This window comes from Armigeres subalbatus, chromosome 1 (assembly GCF_024139115.2).
Source record: "Armigeres subalbatus isolate Guangzhou_Male chromosome 1, GZ_Asu_2, whole genome shotgun sequence".
Classification (NCBI taxonomy): domain Eukaryota; kingdom Metazoa; phylum Arthropoda; class Insecta; order Diptera; family Culicidae; genus Armigeres; species Armigeres subalbatus.
This window is the reverse complement of record NC_085139.1, coordinates 96,452,216-96,474,441: the sequence shown is the minus strand read 5'-3', so window position 1 is coordinate 96,474,441 and position 22,226 is coordinate 96,452,216. Positions and strand designations below refer to the sequence as shown.

At 42.3% G+C, this 22,226-nt stretch overlaps 1 protein-coding gene across 4 annotated transcripts in view; it reads right to left on the bottom strand.

Moving 5' to 3' along the window:
- The window catches only part of LOC134203207 (ATP-binding cassette sub-family G member 8), a 190,963-nt gene that overhangs the window by 140,955 nt on the left and 27,782 nt on the right, over nt 1–22,226 (bottom strand). The window lies entirely within an intron of this gene.

Sequence of the window (22,226 nt, the reverse complement as noted above, 5' to 3'; positions counted from 1 at the left end):
TGTGTTATTCGTTAGCAATTGGGAGCCGAGCAACCTTAGTTGTAAGCACTCCAATCCAGCGTAATTCGTTACGTGGAATTAGGTGTTCTACTTTTTCTAACATCCAACTAAAATTTGCCCTGTTTACTTTTTGCTTAATTCGGTTATTGAGCACCTCTTTAAAATCTTACTCGATACACACGCGTGTATGTAACGCCGGCATCGCTGCCTGTCCGCAATATTCGATGCGCCAGGGAACTAACAGAAAAAAATAGCCCAGTCTCTGGTTAAGTAATTTAACACGTTTTTGAAAAGGTTAACACAGTTTTTTCGCACTCCTCAATTGAATCGAAAACCAACCCTCGTATGAGTGCGTTTCGAATTGGTTGCAACTGGTTCCCGTCGAAATGTTTGAAGTGTCTAAGCAGGTAGGTTTTTTTTTCGAGGGCATTGCGAGATTTGAAGCGGCCATCCACTGTTATTCGTCAAGTTCGATTTGGGCAGCTAATTCCTGGTGGGAAGGCGTCCCATGGAAGGGCGTAGCGTAGCATACGTGGACTTGAAGTGGGGTCCAATCATCGTTTATGATTGTTACCATTGCGGTTTGGTAAATGACTAAACGGCCTACAAGTAATGGGTAACGATGCTGTTAATGACGGTAGAGGAAAAAGAAACATGATGTGATGTGAGGTGAAAGGTGTGGCTGAAAGTGGGATGAAACTAATCCAATTGTATGCTTCAGCAGATTCAATCATCATTAAATTTGATATTTTCAGAAACAACAGCTTGAACAAGTTCAGTGCCACTACATCATAAGATGACGTAATCGCACCCACATGTATCAACGTCAAAGAGGTGTTTCTCGGCCGAAATTAGTTCGTTGGCTTTCGCCTTAGCTCTGTTACGACAATGATGTTGATGGAGAATGAGTGAGATATATTGAATAAATAGGACAAATAATATATTTTAAACTACATATTTAATAGTATCCCCTTTCCTTAAGACAATATCAAAAGAACTGCTGACTAGGCCTCCACCCTAAAGATACCATTTATCTTCCTCTCGCTTCGCTTTTAATTTCCAAAATTTAATTAATCCTGTTTGATTAATTTTATTGCTCCAAAATGAGCCTATTTTCTGTCCGACTGGATATCAAACAAGGCCTCAGATCTAATCTCTTCCTAATTCAGTCGATTATCTTTCCTTCTTGTTTACATCACCGCTTTTCTGATCGAATTATCTGTTATCTTCCCATCTCCGCGTTCGCCTCTATCTCGGTTCTGGACCTCTAATTGCGCACGCTGCGATACAGTCCTAGTAGGTACCTCTGCTATTTCAACTTTGCTCGCCCGGCGTTGACCACCACCAGACCACCCGATTCGGGTCGGGCCGGGAAATCTTCGGAGGGCTAATATTCTCGCCCCGCCACCACGGCGTTGTTCTGTGTCTCTGCGTAGCGCCATTTAAAGTCCAGCTGAGAGAAGCGGAGAAGAACCGTGAAGGAAAAAACAACACACAAGTCGATTCCCGTTACACGGCCCACGGGAGATTTCCAGCAGCGAAAGCAAAACTTCGCGGTGTGAACATGGCGCATGGGAAGCGAAGTTTCGTAACTGGTTTCAAGCATCGGAATGATCGATCCACCATTTATCGTTAGCTTTATAGGTTAGGGACATTTTTCTACATTTGAAAGTAGTCTAACCGGACCGAGAGGGACTTGAAATGCGTGCGTGACAAACCTATTTGAGGTGTATAAAATTAGCATTTCTGATGTGGCGCATCTGCCCGGAAGAATGTTTTGAGGATTGATATGAGGCAGTTTGTATGCAAAGTGAATCGATTTGAGGTTTACAAGATTCCAGTAGATGGACATAGCAGCTGGTATGAAAATGCGGCCTTTCTAACGGTGCATGGATCTAAAATAGCTCGACAGGCAGCACGCTCGACTTTTGTTTTGCTCTTTTGAAGTGATTGTTTTCTGCCTTTCAAAAGGTCATGCAGAATTACATAGGTTGGGGTAACACATATGATTAACTATTAATAACAGCGCTGACGGTAATAACTACGGCATGTGGAGTTGTGAAAGCTACATTGTGGATGAATGAAACTGTAGTATGCGAATGTTATGCATATTTACGCGTATGTTTGTATCAAAACAGGCATTGTTTGAATAACAGTGTCTCTGAAGGCAGAATGTTTCATAATTTAGGAAGGTACCGTTTGCAATCTGAAATCGAATCGAATGTTTACTGCAATCCAATCCAAACGTTGATGAGATCGGAAGTGTTTGTTTTTACGCTCTCGTGTTTTTTTTTCTTCCGTGTGCGCACCCATAAGCTTTCTTTTGCAGTTTCGGAAATCGCTCCACTTTGAGGTGAGATTGCGGAGTGCCAAATTTCTGCACCCTTTCAGCATCTTAGCTGTGTGTGGAATCGAATCACCAAGTAACCTTTCTTGAGATCAGCTCAACCCTCCTTAAGATTCTTGATTTTGCCCGGACCGTAGGGGAAGAGGCCCCAAAACGACCCCCGGGGCAAAACGACTTTCGGGTGCTCACTTGTATTTACCATGTTTGAGATAGCCTCAACAAAACTAGACGTGAAATTATGTAGGTTAGGCGAAAAAAAGTGTCAAAATAATAGATAGAAATGTAGGAAAAACTGAAATTTTCCACATTTTGATGAAACATCTAACATTTCGGCGAGGCAAAACGCCCTAGTGGAACTATCCTACAATGTACTCGCGTCTCAACGCACTGTCCATACCAGAATGCTGATGTGCCAACGCGTGGTACGTTGTTCCCTAAGAGGCGTTTTGCCTCATGAGTTTTCCGGCAACGAAACATCACCACTTTTTTGAAATGTGAATATTATCAATATGATTGAGATTTTTTCTAATTTTAATATGGCATCAGATAGCTATATTGTTTAACTGTTGCATGAGGTAGAAACACCCATAAAAATCGTTATAGCTAAGGCTTTTTTTTTTAACTAGTTTTATTTGCTAATTATCTAATACATGCATTCATCTCTTGGACTAGGTGTTCCGTGTTTTCTTAACACTATCATTCTTATTTGCTATGTTTTATTTTTAGTTATTATTAATACCAATTGCCTCTGGCAGTTAGAATTTTTCCTCTGGTTGAATTGAACCATGTAGGAATTAGAATGTTTTCAACTTCTTAACCTAACAAATATTAACCTATTTTATACTAAGGGTACAAGGAGTTAATCGTTGCAATAGAAGATTGCAACGATTTTTGTCTAAAATTGGAAATTATTTTGTTGGACATTTGTTGCAATGTCTCAATATTAGAAATTCTATGAAGTTCATTGGTACTATACCACGGAGGCAACTTCAGAATCATTTTCAGAATTTTATTTTGAATCCTCTGAAGTGCCTTCTTTTTGGTATTGCAGCAACTAGTCCATATTGGCACAGCATACAACATGGCAGGTCTAAAAATTTGTTTGTAAATCAGAAGTTTGTTCTTAAGACAAAGTTTTGATTTTCTGTTTATAAGTGCATATAGACACTTAATATATTTGTTACATTTGGCTTGAAGGCCTTCAATGTGATTTTTAAAAGTTAATTTTTGATCTAGCAGAAGTCCTAAATATTTAGCTTCGCTAGACCAATTAATTGGAACCCCATTCATAGTGACAATATGTCTGCTAGAAGGTTTCAAATAAGAAGCTCTCGGCTTATGTGGGAAAATTATAAGCTGAGTTTTGGGAAGCATTCAGGGGAAATTTTCCATTTTTGCAAGTAAGTGGAGAAAATATCCAAACTTTTTTGCAATCTACTACAAATGACACGAAGGCTACGCCCTTTGGCTGAGAGACCTGTGTCATCTGCAAACAAAGATTTTTGACACCCTGGTGGTAAATCAGATAAGTCAGAAGTAAAAATGTTATACAAAATGGGCCCCAGTATGCTGCCTTGGGGAACACCAGCTCTTACAGGTAATCTATCAAATTTAGAATTCTGATAGTTTACCTGCAGTGAGCGATCTGATAAATAATTTTGGATCAGTTTAATAATGTACAGAGGAAAATTAAAATTCATCAATTTTACAATCAAACCTTGCCAAACACTGTCAAATGCTTTCTCTATATCAAGAAGAGTAACTCCAGTTGAATATCCTTCAGATTTGTTGAGCCGAATTAAGTTCGTAACTCTTAATAACTGATGAGTGGTTGAATGCCCATGGCGAAAACCAAATTGCTCATCAGCAAAAATAGAAATTGAACCATCATTCTATTTAAAATAATCTTTTCAAACAGTTTGCTTATTGAAGAAAGCAAACTGATTGGGCGATAACTAGAAGCCTCAGATGGATTTTTGTTTTTTTTTAAAGAATTTTCGTTAATTTCCAAAAGGGTTTCGAACTGGGATCCAACTTCGAGACATTATTCTCAAAGTTGGTATTTCTCAGAATAGCGAAACGTTTTTTAATTTCATTTTGCAAATCTCGCCAAATAACTTTCAACGCGGGATCGCGAGTTCTTTGGTATTGCCTTCGCCTCACATTTTTATGACGGATCAGTAGCTGAAGATCGTCGTCAATAATAATGGAGTCGAATTTAATTTCACATTTAGGAATTGCAATGCTTCTGGCTTCGACAATTAAATTTGTCAAAGATACGAGCGCATTGTCAATATCACTTTTGGTATCCAAAGGAATATTAACATCAAAATTCCTATCGATATATGTTTTATATAAATCCCAATCAGCTCTATGATAATTAAAAGTAGAGCTGATTGGATTATAAATGGCTTCTTGTGAGATTTCAAATGTCACAAGAAGGTGATCAGAGTCAAAGTCAGCATGAGTTACCAATTGGCCACACAGCTGACTTGAATCCGTTAAAACTAAATCAATTGTAGAAGGATTTCGACTGGAAGAAAAACAAGTAGGGCCATTGGTTTGCTTATTGAAAGACCACCACAGTCAAGACGATCATTTCTGTAGATAAAATAATTTGGATCTCTTTTAATGGAGAGTCCTGGTTTTAAATAGGTTTCAGTTATATTTGCACATTTAAATTTATTGGAATCTTCTCTCACAGGACATGCGTCCTTGGCGTGAGAGGTTCCACCACAAATCATGCATTTAGCATCCATGTGACAATGTTTGGTTCCATGACCCCACTTTTGGCACTTACGGCACTGGGTGGGGTTTTGGAAATTTCCCCCAGGCCTGCGGAAATGTTCCCATGTAACACGGACATGGGACATAATACAGGCCTTTTCCAAACTTTTCATATTATTTAGTTCACTTTTGTTAAAATGAACTAAATAAAATTCTTGAGAAATGCCCCTCTGGGAAGTACCAGAGAGGGATTTCTTTTTCATCTTAATTACTTGGACTGGTGAAAATCCAAGTAATTGAGAAATTTAAATTTTAATCTCATCCAGTGATTTATCATCACTGGGGAGACCTTTCAAGACGACTTTGAACAATCGCTCAGTTTTGTCGTCGTATATGAATAATTTATGGCGCTTCTCAGTTAAATACTGAAGAAGACGTTTGCGATCGTCAAAGGATACCGGCAAAACGCGGCAGTCACCCTTCCTAGCAATCTGAAATGAAACCTTGATCCCCTGAAGGTTACTCAAAATCTCATTCCGGAAGCCAGGAAACTCGGCAACAGATACCACAATTGGCGGAATCCTTTGCTTTTTCGCATGAATCGAATCACCTGGGCTAGAGGTATATTCGATTTGCTCAATTTCATCATTAATCAAATCGAACTGATTGCTCAGTTCGATTGGAGAAGAATTATTTCCGATATTAGAGTTAGAAGGAATATCCGAATTCTCCAGCTTCCTTCTATTTTTTCCGCGCTTAGGTAGGACGGTCTTGAAACCTTGTTTCTTTGAAGGAAGTGGAGAATTCAGAGATTCCCCCTTCCTCTTGTTTTTATTAATGCTCATGGCTGAGCGTGGAGACGTGACCTTCTAAGAGGCTTTTTCCCAGAACGGTGTCCTTGCAGGATTACCACCGCTTGTCGGAATTTTACTTCCGCAAACGGGTCCAACGTAAAACGAAGGAACGGGTCCTTGCAAAGATCGTAACGGGATCAGTGGGTACAAATAGCGCTAAGAAGCACCGTTGAAATTAAAATAGCTTCGGGTAGTATTAAAAACTTCCTTCCGCAAAGAGAGAAAGAACCGCACAGCACGAAAGCACGATGCGGTCTCATAGCTAAGGCATAAAAGCAGTCTATGCATAGCTAGGGCATATTGCCCCTCCTTCCCCTAAAAAAAATTCGGAAGAATGCTGGACTGCTGACCATGGCTTTAGGCAGTGGTAGACCGCAATCTGTAACCAAAAGCTCGGGAAGGTAAATCAAGCAGTGTGGGTTTAGTCCAGGGCCTCTCAACGTACGGATCACGGGCTGGGTGCAGCCCTCATCTCCATTTTTGTGGTCCCTGACGTGTAAGAAAATATACTTTAGAAACGGCCCGTATTGTTTTCAATCTGAATAGAGTGAAGACGCTCCTTTTTGACGCAGGACTTCGTCTGTCTTGTTCATATACTGGGGTACACTTTGCGATTGCGAAAATCGGAGACCGTCACGAAAGTATGATAGACTATGAGCGTTAATATTTCAGCCGTTCCACGATGGATTTCCAATATCCATTCCATTCGATCAAGGATTAGTCAACGCTCTAAAAAATACAACCGTTTATTATTCAAAATTGTCAAACAGTTTGGAAATAGTAAAACAACTAATCCTGTGCATGCATCGCAAGCACAGACATCAAAATCAAGCAACTTGCAGGTTTGGATCTAATCCTAAGTTCTAACCAGATTTCACACGATCGGACGTAGCGGAGTGGAAACAGTAGCACGATGGCACTGATAGTATTTTCAATGTAAAACTATCGCATTGATTGTGATCGTCGGCGTCGTTGGTCATCATTCAACCTCAACGAACCAGTATTGTATGTGAAGAAATGGTTGATTCAAAAATGTCGTCTGTTGCTATCCCGCGGGATGCAGTGGCGAGTTTGGTTGTAGTTAGTTATTGGAAAAGCATATTGGGGAAATAAAATTGGATCTTCTCAGGACCATTTTTTTCTGGACAGACAGTTTGCAAAAATAGCCTGTTTTGGTGGCATCGCCGTGGTAGCTTGGGTGCTGTTAGTGATTTCATCCATTCGAACAAATTTATTGCGTCATCATCTCCTTGTGATTCTACTACCGAAGTGCAGCTTTCTGTCTTCGCCAAACGATTAGGTTTTGCACTTTAAAGAAAGTTAATCTCGGATCAAACTTCTTTTGTATAAAATGGCAGACCGGAAAAATCGATTTCGCTTCTTATGACTAACATTTAACAGAAGCAAAACCAAAGAATTTTTCCAAAAAGTTCACTTTCTGCCGACAGCCAAACGTATAAAAACGCAACTATAAACGAAAATTTCTACAGCATCCACCCACCGGAGACCGTCGCTCAAACGGACAGACGCCAAGCGATTATGTTTTGTACTATAAAGAAATTTCGTCTTGGGTCAAATTTATTTTGTTACTCTTTTCAACCCAAAACGTATTTTGAATCATTATCAGCCCATTACCAGTATCTTGCGAGAAAATTTCACAGGATGCTTTGAATTTAAACTTTCTCCCATGCTTCGGGACCATTCTCTGTAGAACTCACTGCACACACTGGAAAGCAGCTTTCTTATAAAGATTGGACTAGGAAAAAATAGGACAAACAAAAGTGATCACCAAAAATTTATTTTAAATACATAAATACTAAATACTTCTCAAATTTTCAGGGATTAAAAAACCATATATTAGCTATGTTTGAACATAATTTATTTGTTGAATTTCCTCCCCAAGCTGAATGCTCGTACATTTCTCTTAACACTACTCATGAGATCTTGGGCGAGGCTTTGCCCATCTTCTTTACACAATTTCTCCCAGTTTTTCTTCAAAGCTGTTTTTCCGCATTTCTTTAGCTTCTTTTGCATTATCGCCAAAAACTTTTCGATCGGACGAAGTTCTGGTGTATTTGGCGGGTTCACCTCCTTCGGGACCACAGTAACGCCCTTCGCTTCGTACCAATCCATTACAGCCTTGGCGTAATGACACGAAGCGAGATCCGACCAGAACAGTGTGGGGCCACGGTGAGAGCGGAGGAAGGGCAGCAAGCGCTTCTGCAAGCATTCCTCTCGATAAATCTGCCCGTTTATGGTGCCGGTTGTAACGAACGGCTAGTTGTACCGTCCGCACTCGCAGATCATCTGCCACAACAGGTACTTCTTCGCGAATTTGTCCATCTTTCTCTTCCGGAACTTTTCCAGAACCTCCATGCGGGATGTACCGAAAAAAAACTCGAGGCCGGGGATTTGTTTGGTGTCCGCCTTAATGTATGTCTCGTCGTCCATGACGAGACAGCCTGGCGTAACCAGTCACTCACGGTACAGCTTCCGCGAACGCAATTTGGCCACCGTGTTTCGCTTGTCAGTCCGGTTTGGCGCCTTCCTGGCCTTAAAAACACGTAGCCCAGCCCGCTTCATGGTCTGCTGGACGAACCACTTCGACGAATCGACTATTTTGGCCACGCCTCGGGTGGAAAGATTCGGGTTATTCTTAAACGACCGCCTTATCTTCCGCGCCTTCTCTGGGTAGGGTGGGTGCACCAATTGTCACCATACATAAGAATAACTGTTTTTAAAAAAATAAGTAAAAGACGTGCGGTCAACTTTATATATCAAGCGAAAGGTTTTACTTCCTGCACCTTAGAAAAGCTGAAAAAACAAACAAAACTTGTTATAATCCTCAAACTTGATTAATCCATAATAGGAACGCATGTACCAGGCACTATTCTTAATTTTGGTTCCTTATTTGGCAAAACCCATTGTTTTCTTATGGGATTGGCCAAATTGGGACCACTAGTGCCACAACTGGTGCAAAGGACGTCAAAAATTAAGCAAAATAAATTTTTACTATTATGTTTTGCATGTTTTGAGGGAGATCAAAGGTGTTATCGTATCATATGAATATGCTTTATCGATCTGAACTTGTTTTGTGGTGATTTGATTGGCCATTTCGCATTTAAAGCACTAGTGCGACAACTGGTGCTATAGCCACTACTGGTACATTTAGCCTATTCCGCTTTTGGTTTTCGGCCGCTTCCAGCGAGCCACTCGATGGTCGATGGTCCATCTGTGCGACTACCAGGATTATCGATCATCGCGCCTACGATTTGCTGGCGTATAGCTCTTAGTCCAATCATTATCTTATGAAGTAAACACATTAGCTCCGCCCATTCGTTAATCGTTATGAGTGCACATCATATTTACACTCATATTAGATCACAAAGCGGCGGGGCTGACGGGCTTACTTTATTGAAAAGGGTGTTTCAAATATGACGTCCGCTACTTTTTGGGATTTCTAGACCCCCCTCCCCGCTCTGTCACGCTTTTTTGTATACCTAGTACATGTGCTGTCACAAAATTTAGTATTTGGGAGGGCCCCAAATACCTGTGACATAATTTTTGAAGGACCCCTACAAGAAAGCAGTTTTCCAAAGCGCGCGTAAAAAATGATGGCCCGGAAAAAAAGATTTCATTTCCAATGACTAACAGAATGATGATATTTGCCTTTGGTTTCGCGCAACTTCCGATTCTGCTTATTTCTCCTTTATTTCGGACATTTTTGAGGATGGTGATGCGGCTGATGAGTCGTGTTAATCACTTTTCACGGTTAGAGACTCAAACTCTCGGCTTCTTGATTCAGTTGACCTCCGAGCAGTCTTTCTCCCTTTCTCAATGTTGATAAAGCTTAGCTTAAGCGAGAAGGATCAACTAGGTCCGAGCTCTATATGACAGACAAAGAAAAAAAAGCTTAGCTTAGCTTGATTGACTGTACCCATCGTAGATGCTAGTCGTGGTTGACCGAGAAACAACAAATAATGCACTGTTCACCAATTCAATAGTTTTCTGGACAAGAAAGCTATTCTCACTGTTCATGCTTCGGGTTCTGAGTTTCTTTAATTTAACTCCAATAATGATGCCGGCCACGTCCTTAAAGTCAATTAGGATAAGGGGAGGAAAATTAGTTCGACACTCATTGCTACAAGAGACCGAATAATCCTCTGCATCTCCATAAGTCTACTGGAAAGGAATAGTATGTTTGTTTGGAAGCAAATATATTGGAAATCGCAATTTATTTCCCCGAAGACTCATTCGATATCTTAACTACTTCGCGACGACTAAAACACGCATTGCACTCGCTTGCTCGATGACTACTGCAGACTACTGAAGATCGTGCTTGTTTCGACCGGAACAAAGCGCAATATATGCGCATGAGCCACTGAACACCAGATAGATAATTTATCATTTTCACGGCTCGGAAGCCTCCTTTCAAGAGGCTCGGAAGCCTCTTTTCAAGAGGCTCGGAAGCCTCCTTTCAAGAGGCTCGGAAGCCTCCTTTCAAGAGGCTCGGAAGCCTCCTTTCAAGAGGCTCGGAAGCCTCCTTTCAAGAGGCTCGGAAGCCTCCTTTCAAGAGGCTCAGAAGCCTCCTTTCAAGAGGCTCAGAAGCCTCCTTTCAAGAGGCTCAGAAGCCTCCATTCAAGAGGCTCAGAAGCCTCCTTTCAAGAGGCTCAGGAAGCCTCCTTTCAAGAGGCTCGAAGCCTCCTTTCAAGAGGCTCAGAAGCCTCCTTTCAAGAGGCTCAGAAGCCTCCTTTCAAGAGGCTCAGAAGCCTCCTTTCAAGAGCTCCAGCCTCCTTTCAAGAGGCTCAGAAGCCTCCTTTCAAGAGGCTCAGAAGCCTCCTTTCAAGAGGCTCAAGCCTCCTTTCAAGAGGCTCAGAAGCCTCCTTTCAAGAGGCTCAGAAGCCTCCTTTCAAAAGACTCGGAAGCCTTCTTTCAAAAGGCTCAAAAGCCTCCTTTCAAGAGGCTCAGAAACCTCCTCACAAGAGTCTCAGAAACCTCCTTTCAAGAGGCTGGAAACCTCCTCTCAAGAGGCTCAGAAGCCTCCTTTCAAGAGGCTAAGATGCCTCCTTTCAAGAGGCTCAGATGCCTCCTTTCAAGAGGCTCAGAAGCCTCCTTTCAAGAGGCTCAGAAGCCTCCTTTCAAGAGGCTCAGAAGCCTCCTTTCAAGAGGCTCAGAAGCCTCCTTTCAAGAGGCTCAGAAGCCTCCTTTCAAGAGGCTCAGAAGCCTCCTTTCAAGAGGATCAGAAGCCTCCTTTCAAGAGGCTCAGAAGCCTCCTTTCAAGAGGCTCAGAAGCCTCCTTTCAAGAGGCTCAGAAGCCTCCTTTCAAGAGGCTCAGAAGCCTCCTTTCAAGAGGCTCGGAAGCCTGCTTTCAAGAGGCTCAGAGCCTCCTTTCAAGAGGCTCAGAAGCCTCCTTTCAAGAGGCTCAGGAAGCCTCCTTTCAAGAGGCTCAGAGCCTCCTTTCAAGAGGCTCGGAAGCCTCCTTTCAAGAGGCTCAGAGCCTCCTTTCAAGAGGCTCAGGAAGCCTCCTTTCAAGAGGCTCAGGAAGCCTCCTTTCAAGAGGCTCAAAGCCTCCTCTCAAGAGGCTCAGGAAGCCTCCTCTCAAAGAGGCTCAGAAGCCTCCTTTCAAGAGGCTCAGAAGCCTCCTTTCAAGAGGCTCAGAAGCCTCCTTCAAGAAGTTCAAACCTGTTTCAAGAGGCTCAGAAGCCCCATTTCAAGAGGCTCAGAAGCATCCTCTCAAGAGGCTCCGGAAGCCTCCTTTCAAGAGGCTCAGAAGCCTCCTTTCAAGAGGCTCAGAAGCCTCCTTTCAAGAGGCTCAGGAAGCCTCCTTTCAAGAGGCTCAGAAGCCTCCTTTCAAGAGGCTCAGAAGCCTCCTTTCAAGAGGCTCAGAAGCCTCCTTTCAAGAGGCTCAGAAGCCTCCTTTCAAGAGGCTCAGAAGCCTCCTTTCAAGAGGCTCAGAAGCCTCCTTTCAAGAGGCTCAGAAGCCTCCTTTCAAGAGGCTCAGAAGCCTGTTTCAAGAGGCTCAGGAAGCCCCATTTCAAGAGGCTCAGGAAGCATCCTCTCAAGAGGCTCAGAAAACTCCTTTCAAGAGGCTCAGGAAGCCTCCTTTCAAAAGGCTCGGAAGCCTCCTTTCAAGAGGCTCAGAAACCTCCTTTCCAGAGGCTCAAAAGCCTCCTTTCAAGATCCTTTCAAAAGGCTCAGAAGCCTCCATTCAAGAGGCTTGGAAGTCTCCTTTCAAGAGGCTCGAAAGCCTCCTTTCAAGAGGCTCGGAAGCCTCCTTTCAAGAGGCTCGGAAGCCTCCTTTCAAGAGGCTCGGAAGCCTCCTTTCAAGAGGCTCGGAAGCCTCCTTTCAAGAGGCTCGGAAGCCTCCTTTCCAGAGGCTCGGAAGCCTCCTTTCAAGAGGCTCGGAAGCCCCCTTTCAAGAGGCTCGGAAGCCTCCTCTCAAGAGGCTCGGAAGCCTCCTTTCAAGAGGCTCGGAAGCCTCCTTTCAAGAGGCTCGGAAGCCTCCTTTCAAGACTCAGAAGCCTCCTTTCAAGAGGCTCAGAAGCCTCCCTTCAAGAGGCTCGGAAGCCTCCTTTCCAGAGGCTCAGAAGCTTCTTATCAAGAGGTTCAGAAGCCTCCTTTCAAGAGGTTCAGAAGCCTCCTTTCAAGAGGCTCGGAAGCCTCCTTTCAAGAGGCTCGGAAGCCTCCTTTCAAGAGGCTCGGAAGCCTCCTTTCAAGAGGCTCGGAAGCCTCCTTTCAAGAGGCTCGGAAGCCTCCTTTCAAGAGGCTCGGAAGCCTCCTTTCAAGAGGCTCGGAAGCCTCCTTCCAAGAAGTTCGGAAGCCTGTTTTCAAGAGGCTCGGAAGCCCCATTTCAAGAGGCTCGGAAGCATCCTCTCAAGAGGCTCGGAAGCCTCCTTTCCAAATACTTGGATACTTCTTTTAAGAGGCTCGGAAGCCTCCTTTTAAGTGGCTCTGAAGCTCGGAAGAGAGCATCAATCTTCTCGCAAAAGGTTATTCAATGTATCGGACAGCATCGGAAAATGCATCGTTAGTCCAACTTCGTAGAAATCGGCTATCACAGATCCTTACTATCTACCGCATCTATAAACCAATTAATCCTATCAGTCAGTTTAATGAAACGCCTCTTCAACGGTTGAGCGCTTCCTATGGTCACTCAACCGTACAAGACAGTCATAGTTTTTTTTTGTCAAAATACGACCAACTCAGTGTTGAGATGACCAAAATCTCTCTAAATGACCGCATCATTTTTTTTTAAATTTAAGAAGTCTTAAACCTTGAGCTCTAAACATACGTAAACGTTAGTAAACAACAGAAAACTTTGTCAAGGTTCGTTAGTCACGGGTGAATTATGGAACTCGACGATGATAAAGTGTTCCCCATAAATCAGCAAAGTCATGACCAGTATAGCGAGGTTTTACTCGTTCGATCAAGAAACTATCGAATTCATAGCAATAAATAGCAAATACAGATAATAAAGTGTTGACTGAGGAATTTCAATTTAATTTCATTGTACGACTTATATATTCGAACACAAATGGAACCGCATCACTGAAAATCGGGTAAGTTGGGGGATGCTGTAATCAACCTGTTGAAGGAACTCTGAGTGAAGCCAGACTGGTATTATTGTTGAGTGCATTGAGGCACACGTCACGCGTCACCACGGACGGCCTCCAACGAAATTTATGATTGCCATTGCCACCTTAGTAGCACCAGAGCATGTGCTTCTAAATGTATGGAACACCGCGGTCTGCAGAAAGGTCATCGAGCACGCAGTGATGACTCGTGGTTTAGGAATACATATTATGATCATTTGACGGTACCTAGATCTGAAGTATCGGAAGTAGCGGCGTGCAAGTGTATTTATTAAATGAGTCGAGAATTGTACTCTATGAGATAACTTGAGGTCAGCTAATTAGTTTTTTGCTTCTATAGATAGGAAAACATAAAGATAGGAAAAAAAACGGAACATGATAGAGTCTATCAAAGTAATCATATTTTCAATCTCAACGAAAGACGTCACTGTTCACGTTCACGACTTAGGCCCTTATGAATCAATAGTGTCCAACCAAAATGTTTATAGCATTTAAAGATCGCTCGAAGTGTGAGAACTTTCTTCACTACGGGCGTTGGTCGGACATACAGTTACTCCCTAATTCGCTTATGTATTGTCTGGCGTTTGTGTGCTTTATGTCCGTTAACGAAATTTGGCTACACATCTGCGCATATGCGAGGTCCCAGTGCCAGAGCCAGCACCGGCTTCATTACTTTTTGGAGAAAATCACTTACACGCATGGTGATCAACACCAATATAACCAGCAGCAGTAGCGCGCCATGCCGCGGCCACAGAGAAATTGAGAAAGGAGAAATCTTTCGAGAGGCTTGTGAGGTTTGGGGAAAAACAGATTTGTGTGTTAAAGAACAGTAGTGCTTGAGAGGCTTGAACTAATCCGAAGCTGGTGGTGCTGATGATGGGTTTTCTACGGCTGTTAATGGTTTATTGTTGGAAGGAATTGCAATGGTGGAAATAGTGCATGTGACGTTTTAGCAGACCAAAAGTAATAATGATGATGGAACCTGATGATTATTATTCGTTTGCACAAACTGAGATAATAATAAAAGATTTATTAAAGAGGTTATCTGCCATAGGCTGACTCGGCTCTCAAAAACTAGCATTCTTGAAAATCGTCACAATGCACATCTTGCTGTTGGTTTCCTTTGTTTGTTTAATTGTACTTCAGTAATAAGAATAAAAACTGTGATTTAAATAAGTTATTTTCGGAAAATGAATTTTGCTTTCAAAAATGCAAAATACAACAAATTTGCATGCAAGTTGTATGAACAACAAATATAATATGAGGTGTGTCTCGCCTCGCCCTTGAAAATATAAAAAGATTTCATATGCATAAACAAAAATACTTAAAAGAATTGTCAGAAAATTTAAAAGAATTACCTCTAGAAAATTCCTTTGGAAATTTGGAAAAGTCTCCCTTTTTAAAAATTTGTAAGATTTTTCTTTGAAATTCAAATGCATTAAGTGTGACACTGAAAAACCACCGCCGCCGACGATCGGCGCATACTGCTTTCCTTGATTTGCAGAACGTGCCCCAATGAGTGCTCGACACAAACGAATAAATTCGCGAATGCAGCTGTGCACCGCGTGGCACACCAACGCATCATTGCACAACCCATTTGGGGCCGGCAAGACCGGTCCAACGTGACTGTAAGTGCGGTCAGAACGATAAATTCTCCTTAGAGCCTACACGGACGACTGCTGCATGCTTGTGTAGTGGCCGACATGGGTTCCTTGTTGTTAAAATTACGTTGCATTCCACGCTGAAGTAGGCCCCCATCTATCGATGTGTCTATCCAACGAGCTTGTTTTTCTCCATTTGAAGAGGAGGGAAGAAAAAAAGAGTCAAGAGCAGCCGCTATCGCATCTTGACCATTGAAACTTATTGCGAAGCAACTAAGGGTATGCGATATAAGTAATCTTCTTATATATAAAAATGAAATGGTCTGTGTTCGTATCCGCATAACTCGAAAACGGCTGGATGGATTTTTTTCATTTCTTCAGCAGACACATTCGTTTTCGTTTCCGACGGGTTTATATGATATTTCCTTATGCGAAAATCACGGGTAAGATGGAGTAAATCGTGAAAAACTAAAATTAAGAATCGTATAAAAATTTCGCATAGGAAGTTCACAACGCGCGTTTTCGCCTACTATGCAGGACAACGTCTGCCGGGTCAACTAGTATTTTTATAGATAAAGTTCAAACCAAATTTGACAGTCAGTCAGAAACATAATTCAACAATCCCTGATTTGTCGGATTCCATACTCCTAATACCGCATACCCTCCCGGTGAGAGCAGACTGGCCCGGCCGGCTTTTGCTGTATGGTGCGGAACGTGATCCGCGGAGCTAGCTATACAACATTCCGCATTTGCGCACTGCACTGGAAGATGATGATGATGAATCTGCCTCGGCTGCAGCACAACTAAGAGCTACTTAGCTGAAGAAGAAAATATTTTCGCGACTTGGGTAGAGGCTACACAATTTCCGTAGATGTACTGCGGGCTACCAACAGCTAACAAGTGGTGTTACATGGTGCACGGTTGTTTTTTTAACGAGGTGAGATGTTTGTTTTTGCATCTAGTGAATCAACTTTCGTTGATGCCGAACGGTAAATGCGGTAAAAAGGTGCAGTTTGACAAAACGAAATAATTAGTTTCATCATTTGATCAATTTTATTAAAATGATCTTTCTACTTTTCTAATTTTGCTTTTCTGAAAGAGAAAACTGCTTTTTGATGGAAATAAGTCACTTTATTCTGTGCATATTTTGTTTCACGAATAATCACTATATAAAAAACTGATTTAGGCGATAATATAAATCGAATTACTTTCCTTTTGTCATGATTCTATTTTACGAGGAATAGAATAGTTTAAGTGTAGAAACTGATCTCTCTTCAACAAATTTGCCCTCATCTTGCCGTACTATTTCATTATTATTTAATTAGAAATTTTTTGATGTTTTTTCATTGAGAAATTAAAGATTTAAATATTTTGAATTTTTAAGTTTCTTATCCATTTTATGTTGGGGCAGGGGCATAGAACTAAGTTGGACTTTTGTGGTATACCCCTGATTATTATTTACTATTCGCATCGTGTAGGTTGGTTATGATTTGTTAAGTAAACAACATAAGACGCGTCTTTTCCCAGCCCGGCATAATTCAATTGATAAAACTCACTACCTTTCCAGGATTCGTGGAAAATTCTCAGGATTTTTTTTTCAGAATTTTATCTGCGGATTCCTCAGGATTTTTTCTTCCACGAGTTCGATGGACAACAAAAAATTTCCCTGGACATTCCTCCAGAAGTTCCTCCAGGATTTCGTCCGGAATTTCCTTCAGGATTTCGCCCGGAAGATCCTCCAGGATTTTGACTGGCAGTTCCTTCAGGATTAGGCCCGGAAGTTCCTCGAGGATTTCGTGCGGAAGTTTCTCCAGGATTTCATCCGGGGGTTTCTCCAGGATTTCGTTCGGAAGTTCCTCCAGGATTTCGCCTGGAAGTTCGTTCAGGATTTCGTCCGTAAGATTCTCCAGGATTTCGTCCAGAAGTTCTTCCAGGATCTTGTCCGGAAGTTCCTCCAGGATTTCGTCTAAAAATTCCAACAGTGATTCCTCCGGAAGCTCATTCAGGATTTCGCCCGGAGGTTACTCCAGGATTTCGTCCGGAAGTTTCTCCAGGATTTCGTCCGAAAGTTTCTCCAGTAATTCCTCTGGAAGTTCCTCCAGGATTTTGTCCTGAAGTTCCTCCAAAATTTCGTTTTGAAGTTCCTCTAGGATTTCTTCCGGAAGTACCTCCAAGTTTTTGTCTGGAAGTTCTTCCAGGATTTCGTCTGGAAGTTCCTCCAGGATTTCACCTGGAAGTTTTCGTCAGGATTTCGCCCGTAAGTTCCTCAAGGATATCGTCCAGAAGTTCCTACAGGATCTTGTCCGGAAGTCCCTCAAGGATTTCGTCCGAAAGTTCCAACAGTGATTCCTCCGGAAGCACCTTCAGGATTTCGTCCGGAGTTTCCTTCAGGATTTTGTTCGAAAGTTTCTCCAGGACTTCGTCCGAAAGTTTCTCCAGTAATCCCTCCGGAAAATCCTCCATGATTTTGTCCTGAAGTTGTAACAGGATACTTACCACCGAACTCAGCTCCCCGAAACGAAACAAAACGATACTAACCAAAGCTTTCGATACGTCTGGTCCGGTCTGATGTAACGGAAGGATACGGTACGGTATATTGTACGAATGGGTTAGTTGTGTGTGTGGGTACAATGTTTAGATCCTTATATACTAATTGGTCTGACCTTACTTAGCAACCTAGGTTGCTTACTGCTGCTGCTGCTGATGCCGGATTGCGCTACGCCGGCCGGTGGACGAAGGTGGCGTGTAATGGCCCGTTGGATGCGATGGGGTCGCTGCGAGGCGCCGTGGCGGTGGGTTTGGGAACCACCGTCGAGATTTGTTGCGACGAGGTCGCCTTAGCGGGAAATGTAGAATGGCCCGTCGGTTTGGGAACCCCTGCCCTGGTTACATGCGGTGGGCTCGCTGTTCGGTGGCTTAGTGATTGGCCGGTCGGTCTGAGAACCGCTGATGGAATCGACGGAATGATAAACGGTGACCTACGGCCCACGAGAACGCACGACGGCACAGAGGTTAACTCGTGGCACTCCACTCTTCGCACTACACGATGGGTTTGTAGCGGGGCTAGCGCGACAACGCCGGTGAAGGAACGCGCCGGGTGGGCACGTGGGAGCTGCTAATCGCCGGATTAAGGCTGGCTTCACTGGTCCCGGGCAATTACTGGGGCCCGTACGGAATAACACGACGCTCCTCGCTGCTGCAGTTTGCACAGCACACGTGCGATCGCCAACGGACTTGGCAATGGCCAGCCGTAAGCTTGGCGAGGCGACAATGTCGAAAATCGGCCACGGAACACCTGTCCGAAATAAAAACCTTCTTGCGAAGGTTTTGGTCTTTGACCAAAACACCTTTAATTAGCACTTGTCACTATGACCATTACCAATATAAATTACCTTCAGTAATCAAAAAACTGGCTAACTCACAAAATAATCTTCAACTCTAACTTTCCTATCTGGCTCACTTGCTGGTCGCTTTTGAAATGGCAGAGATTTTGCTATCATCTGCCCAGTATCTATTATCACAAAAGGATGTAATCGCGCTTTTGTGATTTATTGATACAATTAATCAATTTGGGAGAAATCTGGAGAGGGTTGAGCATAGAAATAAAATTATTGCTAACGCTTCGCGTGGTGTTGGTTTTTGTCCGGGCTAGATCGCAGTCGGACTAAAAAAACATTACAAAAATGTAACGCCTTCTAGGCCTGCCCAAATTATGAAGCGTTTAAAGTTGCAGCTTCGAAACACTCTTGAGTTTCGTCACGCGAGCGGTTACAAAGTTCCTCCAAAATTTCGTCCTGAAGTTCCTTCAGGATTTCGCCCGGAAGATCCTCCAGGTTTTCATCTGGAAGTTCCTCCAGGATTTCATCTGAAAGTTCCTCCATGGTTTCTTCCGGAAGTTCCTCTAGAATTTTGTTCAGAAGTTTCTCTAGGATTCCGTCTGGATGATCTTCTAGCATTTCGTCCGGAAGTTCTTCCACGATTTTGTGCGGAAGTTCCTTCAGGATTTCATCCGGGGGTTCCTCCAGGATTTCGCCTGGAAGTTCCTTCAGGATTTCGCCTGGAAGTTCCTTCAGGATTTCGCCCGTAAGTTCCTCCAGGATTGCGTCCGAAACTTGCTCCAGGATCTTGCCCGGAAGTTCCTCCAGGATTTCGTCCGAAAGTTCCAACAGTAATTCCTCCGGAAGCTCTTCCAGGATTTCGTCCGGTAGTTTCTCCAGGACTTCGTCCGAAAGTTTCTCCAGTAATCCCTCTAAAAGTTCCTCCAGGGTTTTGTCCTGAAGTTCCTCCAGAATTTCGTCCGGAAGTTCCTCCAGGATTTCGTCCGGAAATACCTCCAGGTTTTCGTCTGGAAGTTCTTCCAGGATTTCGTCTAAGAGTTCCTCCAGGTTTTCGTCCGAAGTTCCTCCATGAAGTCTTCCGGAAGTTCTTCTTATATTTTGTTCAGAAGTTCCAGTGTTCCAGTGAATAGTCGGGAAATTCATCCATGATTTCGTCCGAAAGCTCCTTATATTCTTCCGGAATTTCCCCAAGTAAATATTCCAGAAGTTCCTCCAGGATTTTCTCCACAAGCTCTTCCAGGAGTTTCTCCGGAAGTTTTTCCAAGACAATTCTCCGGATTTTTTTTGCGGAAGTTCTTCTAAGTATTCTTTCCGGAATTCTACAAAATTTCCATTAAAGGAAGCTTCTTCAAGATTTTTTTCGGTAGTTTCTCTCTAGGAATTCCTTCATAAGTTCTTTTGAGAATTTGTCCGGAAGCCCCTCATATAATTCCTCCGTAGATTCCTGCAGGAGTTCTTTCAGAAGTTCCTGAAGCTATTCCTCCAAAATCCTTTGAAAAATTTCTCTGGAGCTCAGATATTTCACATAAGCTTTTCTATGCAACGATGTAGAATTGCCAATCCAGAGATGGCCAGTTTGATTCTCGGTCCTGTCTAGGATGTTTCCGGGTTGGAAATTTACTCGACACCCTGGGTATAGTGTATCCATTCTAATTGCCCCACAAGATATATAACTCATGTTATGGTGGGCATAGAAAAGCTTTCAATTAATAACTGAGGAAATGTCAATGGAATACTAAATTGAAAAGTTCCAGCTGGAATGTAGAGCCATTGGAGAAGAAGGAGGTAGGAGCTATTTCAAAATATCCACGTGAATTTCTACAGAAATTTAAATTTTCTACGGATATGTCTCTAGAATGTCAACCAGTTTTTCCTCCAGAAACTCCTCCAAGAATGCTTCCTAAATTACTTCGAGAACTCTCCAAAAACTTCCACGGAACTTCTTTCGAATTTCACATAGAATTACTCACTAACCCACCCCGGATGTTTTTCTAGGTATATTTATGGAAATTCAATTGCGAATTAAACCTAAGCTATTGCCAAAAATATTCCTCCAAGAAGCCCCAAGAGAATAGTTTTGGAACTCTTTAGTCATTTCTTCAGAAAATCCTCTGGAAATTATATGTTTGAGGGTTTCCCGGCAATCCCACAGCAATATTAACAGAAATTCCTTCTCTAATTTTTTTTTCGGGTCCTTACACCCAAATAGAGAATACTCAGGGGTTGGATGAATGAAGCAATAAATATGAGGACCGATGCTTTAGCACCAGATATACTCCCGAGGAAGGTAGTTTCATGAGCGAACATTTTCATGGGGGAATTTTCAATGAAATTGCTGATTTGTTTCTCAATGGACTACCTGAAGTTATACTCTTTAAAAAAAATCTGAAACTGTTGTTGAAGAAAATCCAGGAGAAATTTAAAAAGGAAATCCTAGTTGAATCACTGTACAATTTTCTGGATGAATTCTTGAAATAATTTCGGGCGGTTTTCTCGATGGGCTCCCAGAAGATATTCTCAAAGGAATTACTAGAATTATTTCTGAAGAAATTCAGAAGCAATTCATTGAACTTCTTAGGCTGCGTCTTATTTCCTGATTTGAAATTAAATTAAACTTGGAAGTGACAGTTCGGAAATCAAAAAACACCCAAGAGGTGAGCCAGACCATTGCTGCAATCCTCTCTAATAAAGACAAAAAAAACACCCAGACATAAAAATCGCTGGTGCTGTCCAATAAGACCGATAATGCTTTTGGACAGTTTCTTATTACCACTAAGATCGCTATCCCTGGACTGGTGATTCCTGCCCTTATCCTATACTTGGACCCCAACCAACCTAAGTCCTCGCATTTACAAGAGAACTGTCTGAATGGAGTAAAATATTCAAACATATAGAATTTTTTTTTCAAATATCTTGGCTGTACATATGCACAGCACATGTTTCGAAATGGACAAATTGATATGAAATTTGCGAAAAAGAATTCTCCGTGCCTTGGAGGGACTCAAACCCTCAACCTGCTACTCTCTAGATAGGCGTGATAACCCCTACACAACAAGACCACTTAAAAGTCACGTTTTGCGGAAAAGCCATCAGAATCCGAGTACCAACCTCAACCGCGGTTAGCTCTTTTTTTCAAATTGAATATCTTTCAGATGCTTGATTTGTCCAATCTCACATGTGCTTTACTGTTGTATATCCACAGTCAAGCGAGTGCACATTGATTATTAAACGAGAGGAAACAATGTGCACTCGCTTGACTTCAATTGAATTCCGAGATTATTTGATCACAAAAAAAGGGTTCGTCACTTGCTTTGCGTCACTTGAATGTTGTATGTTAATAGAAGTCAAAATACTGACTTATTCCAATAATCTACCTATTTGTTTATGTCCCCATGAGTGTTTTTCAAGAGAACATTGGCTTCCCAAGCGGCAAGATAGGTAAAAAAAATGAACGATCATATTAGCATAAGAGCAAATAGAGACGCATGGTACATTTGTGCATCAACTTCTTATGACTTAACCTTCCTAATGCATTATTTAAAAGACTTCATCACAATGCCAACCGATTTCCATTTTTTTTACATCAAACGAAAGCTGTAGGTTCTTAAAATAACATTCTGTGAAGATTGGTCTAAATTGACCTTTGTAGTTACCAGGAAACATGTTTCATACATTTTTTGTGCTTTTTATTTAGGCACCTACATTTGGAGTTTCAGTCCGCTGAACGATCCGGAACATTAAAAGTTCATCATACAGCTTTGCGATTT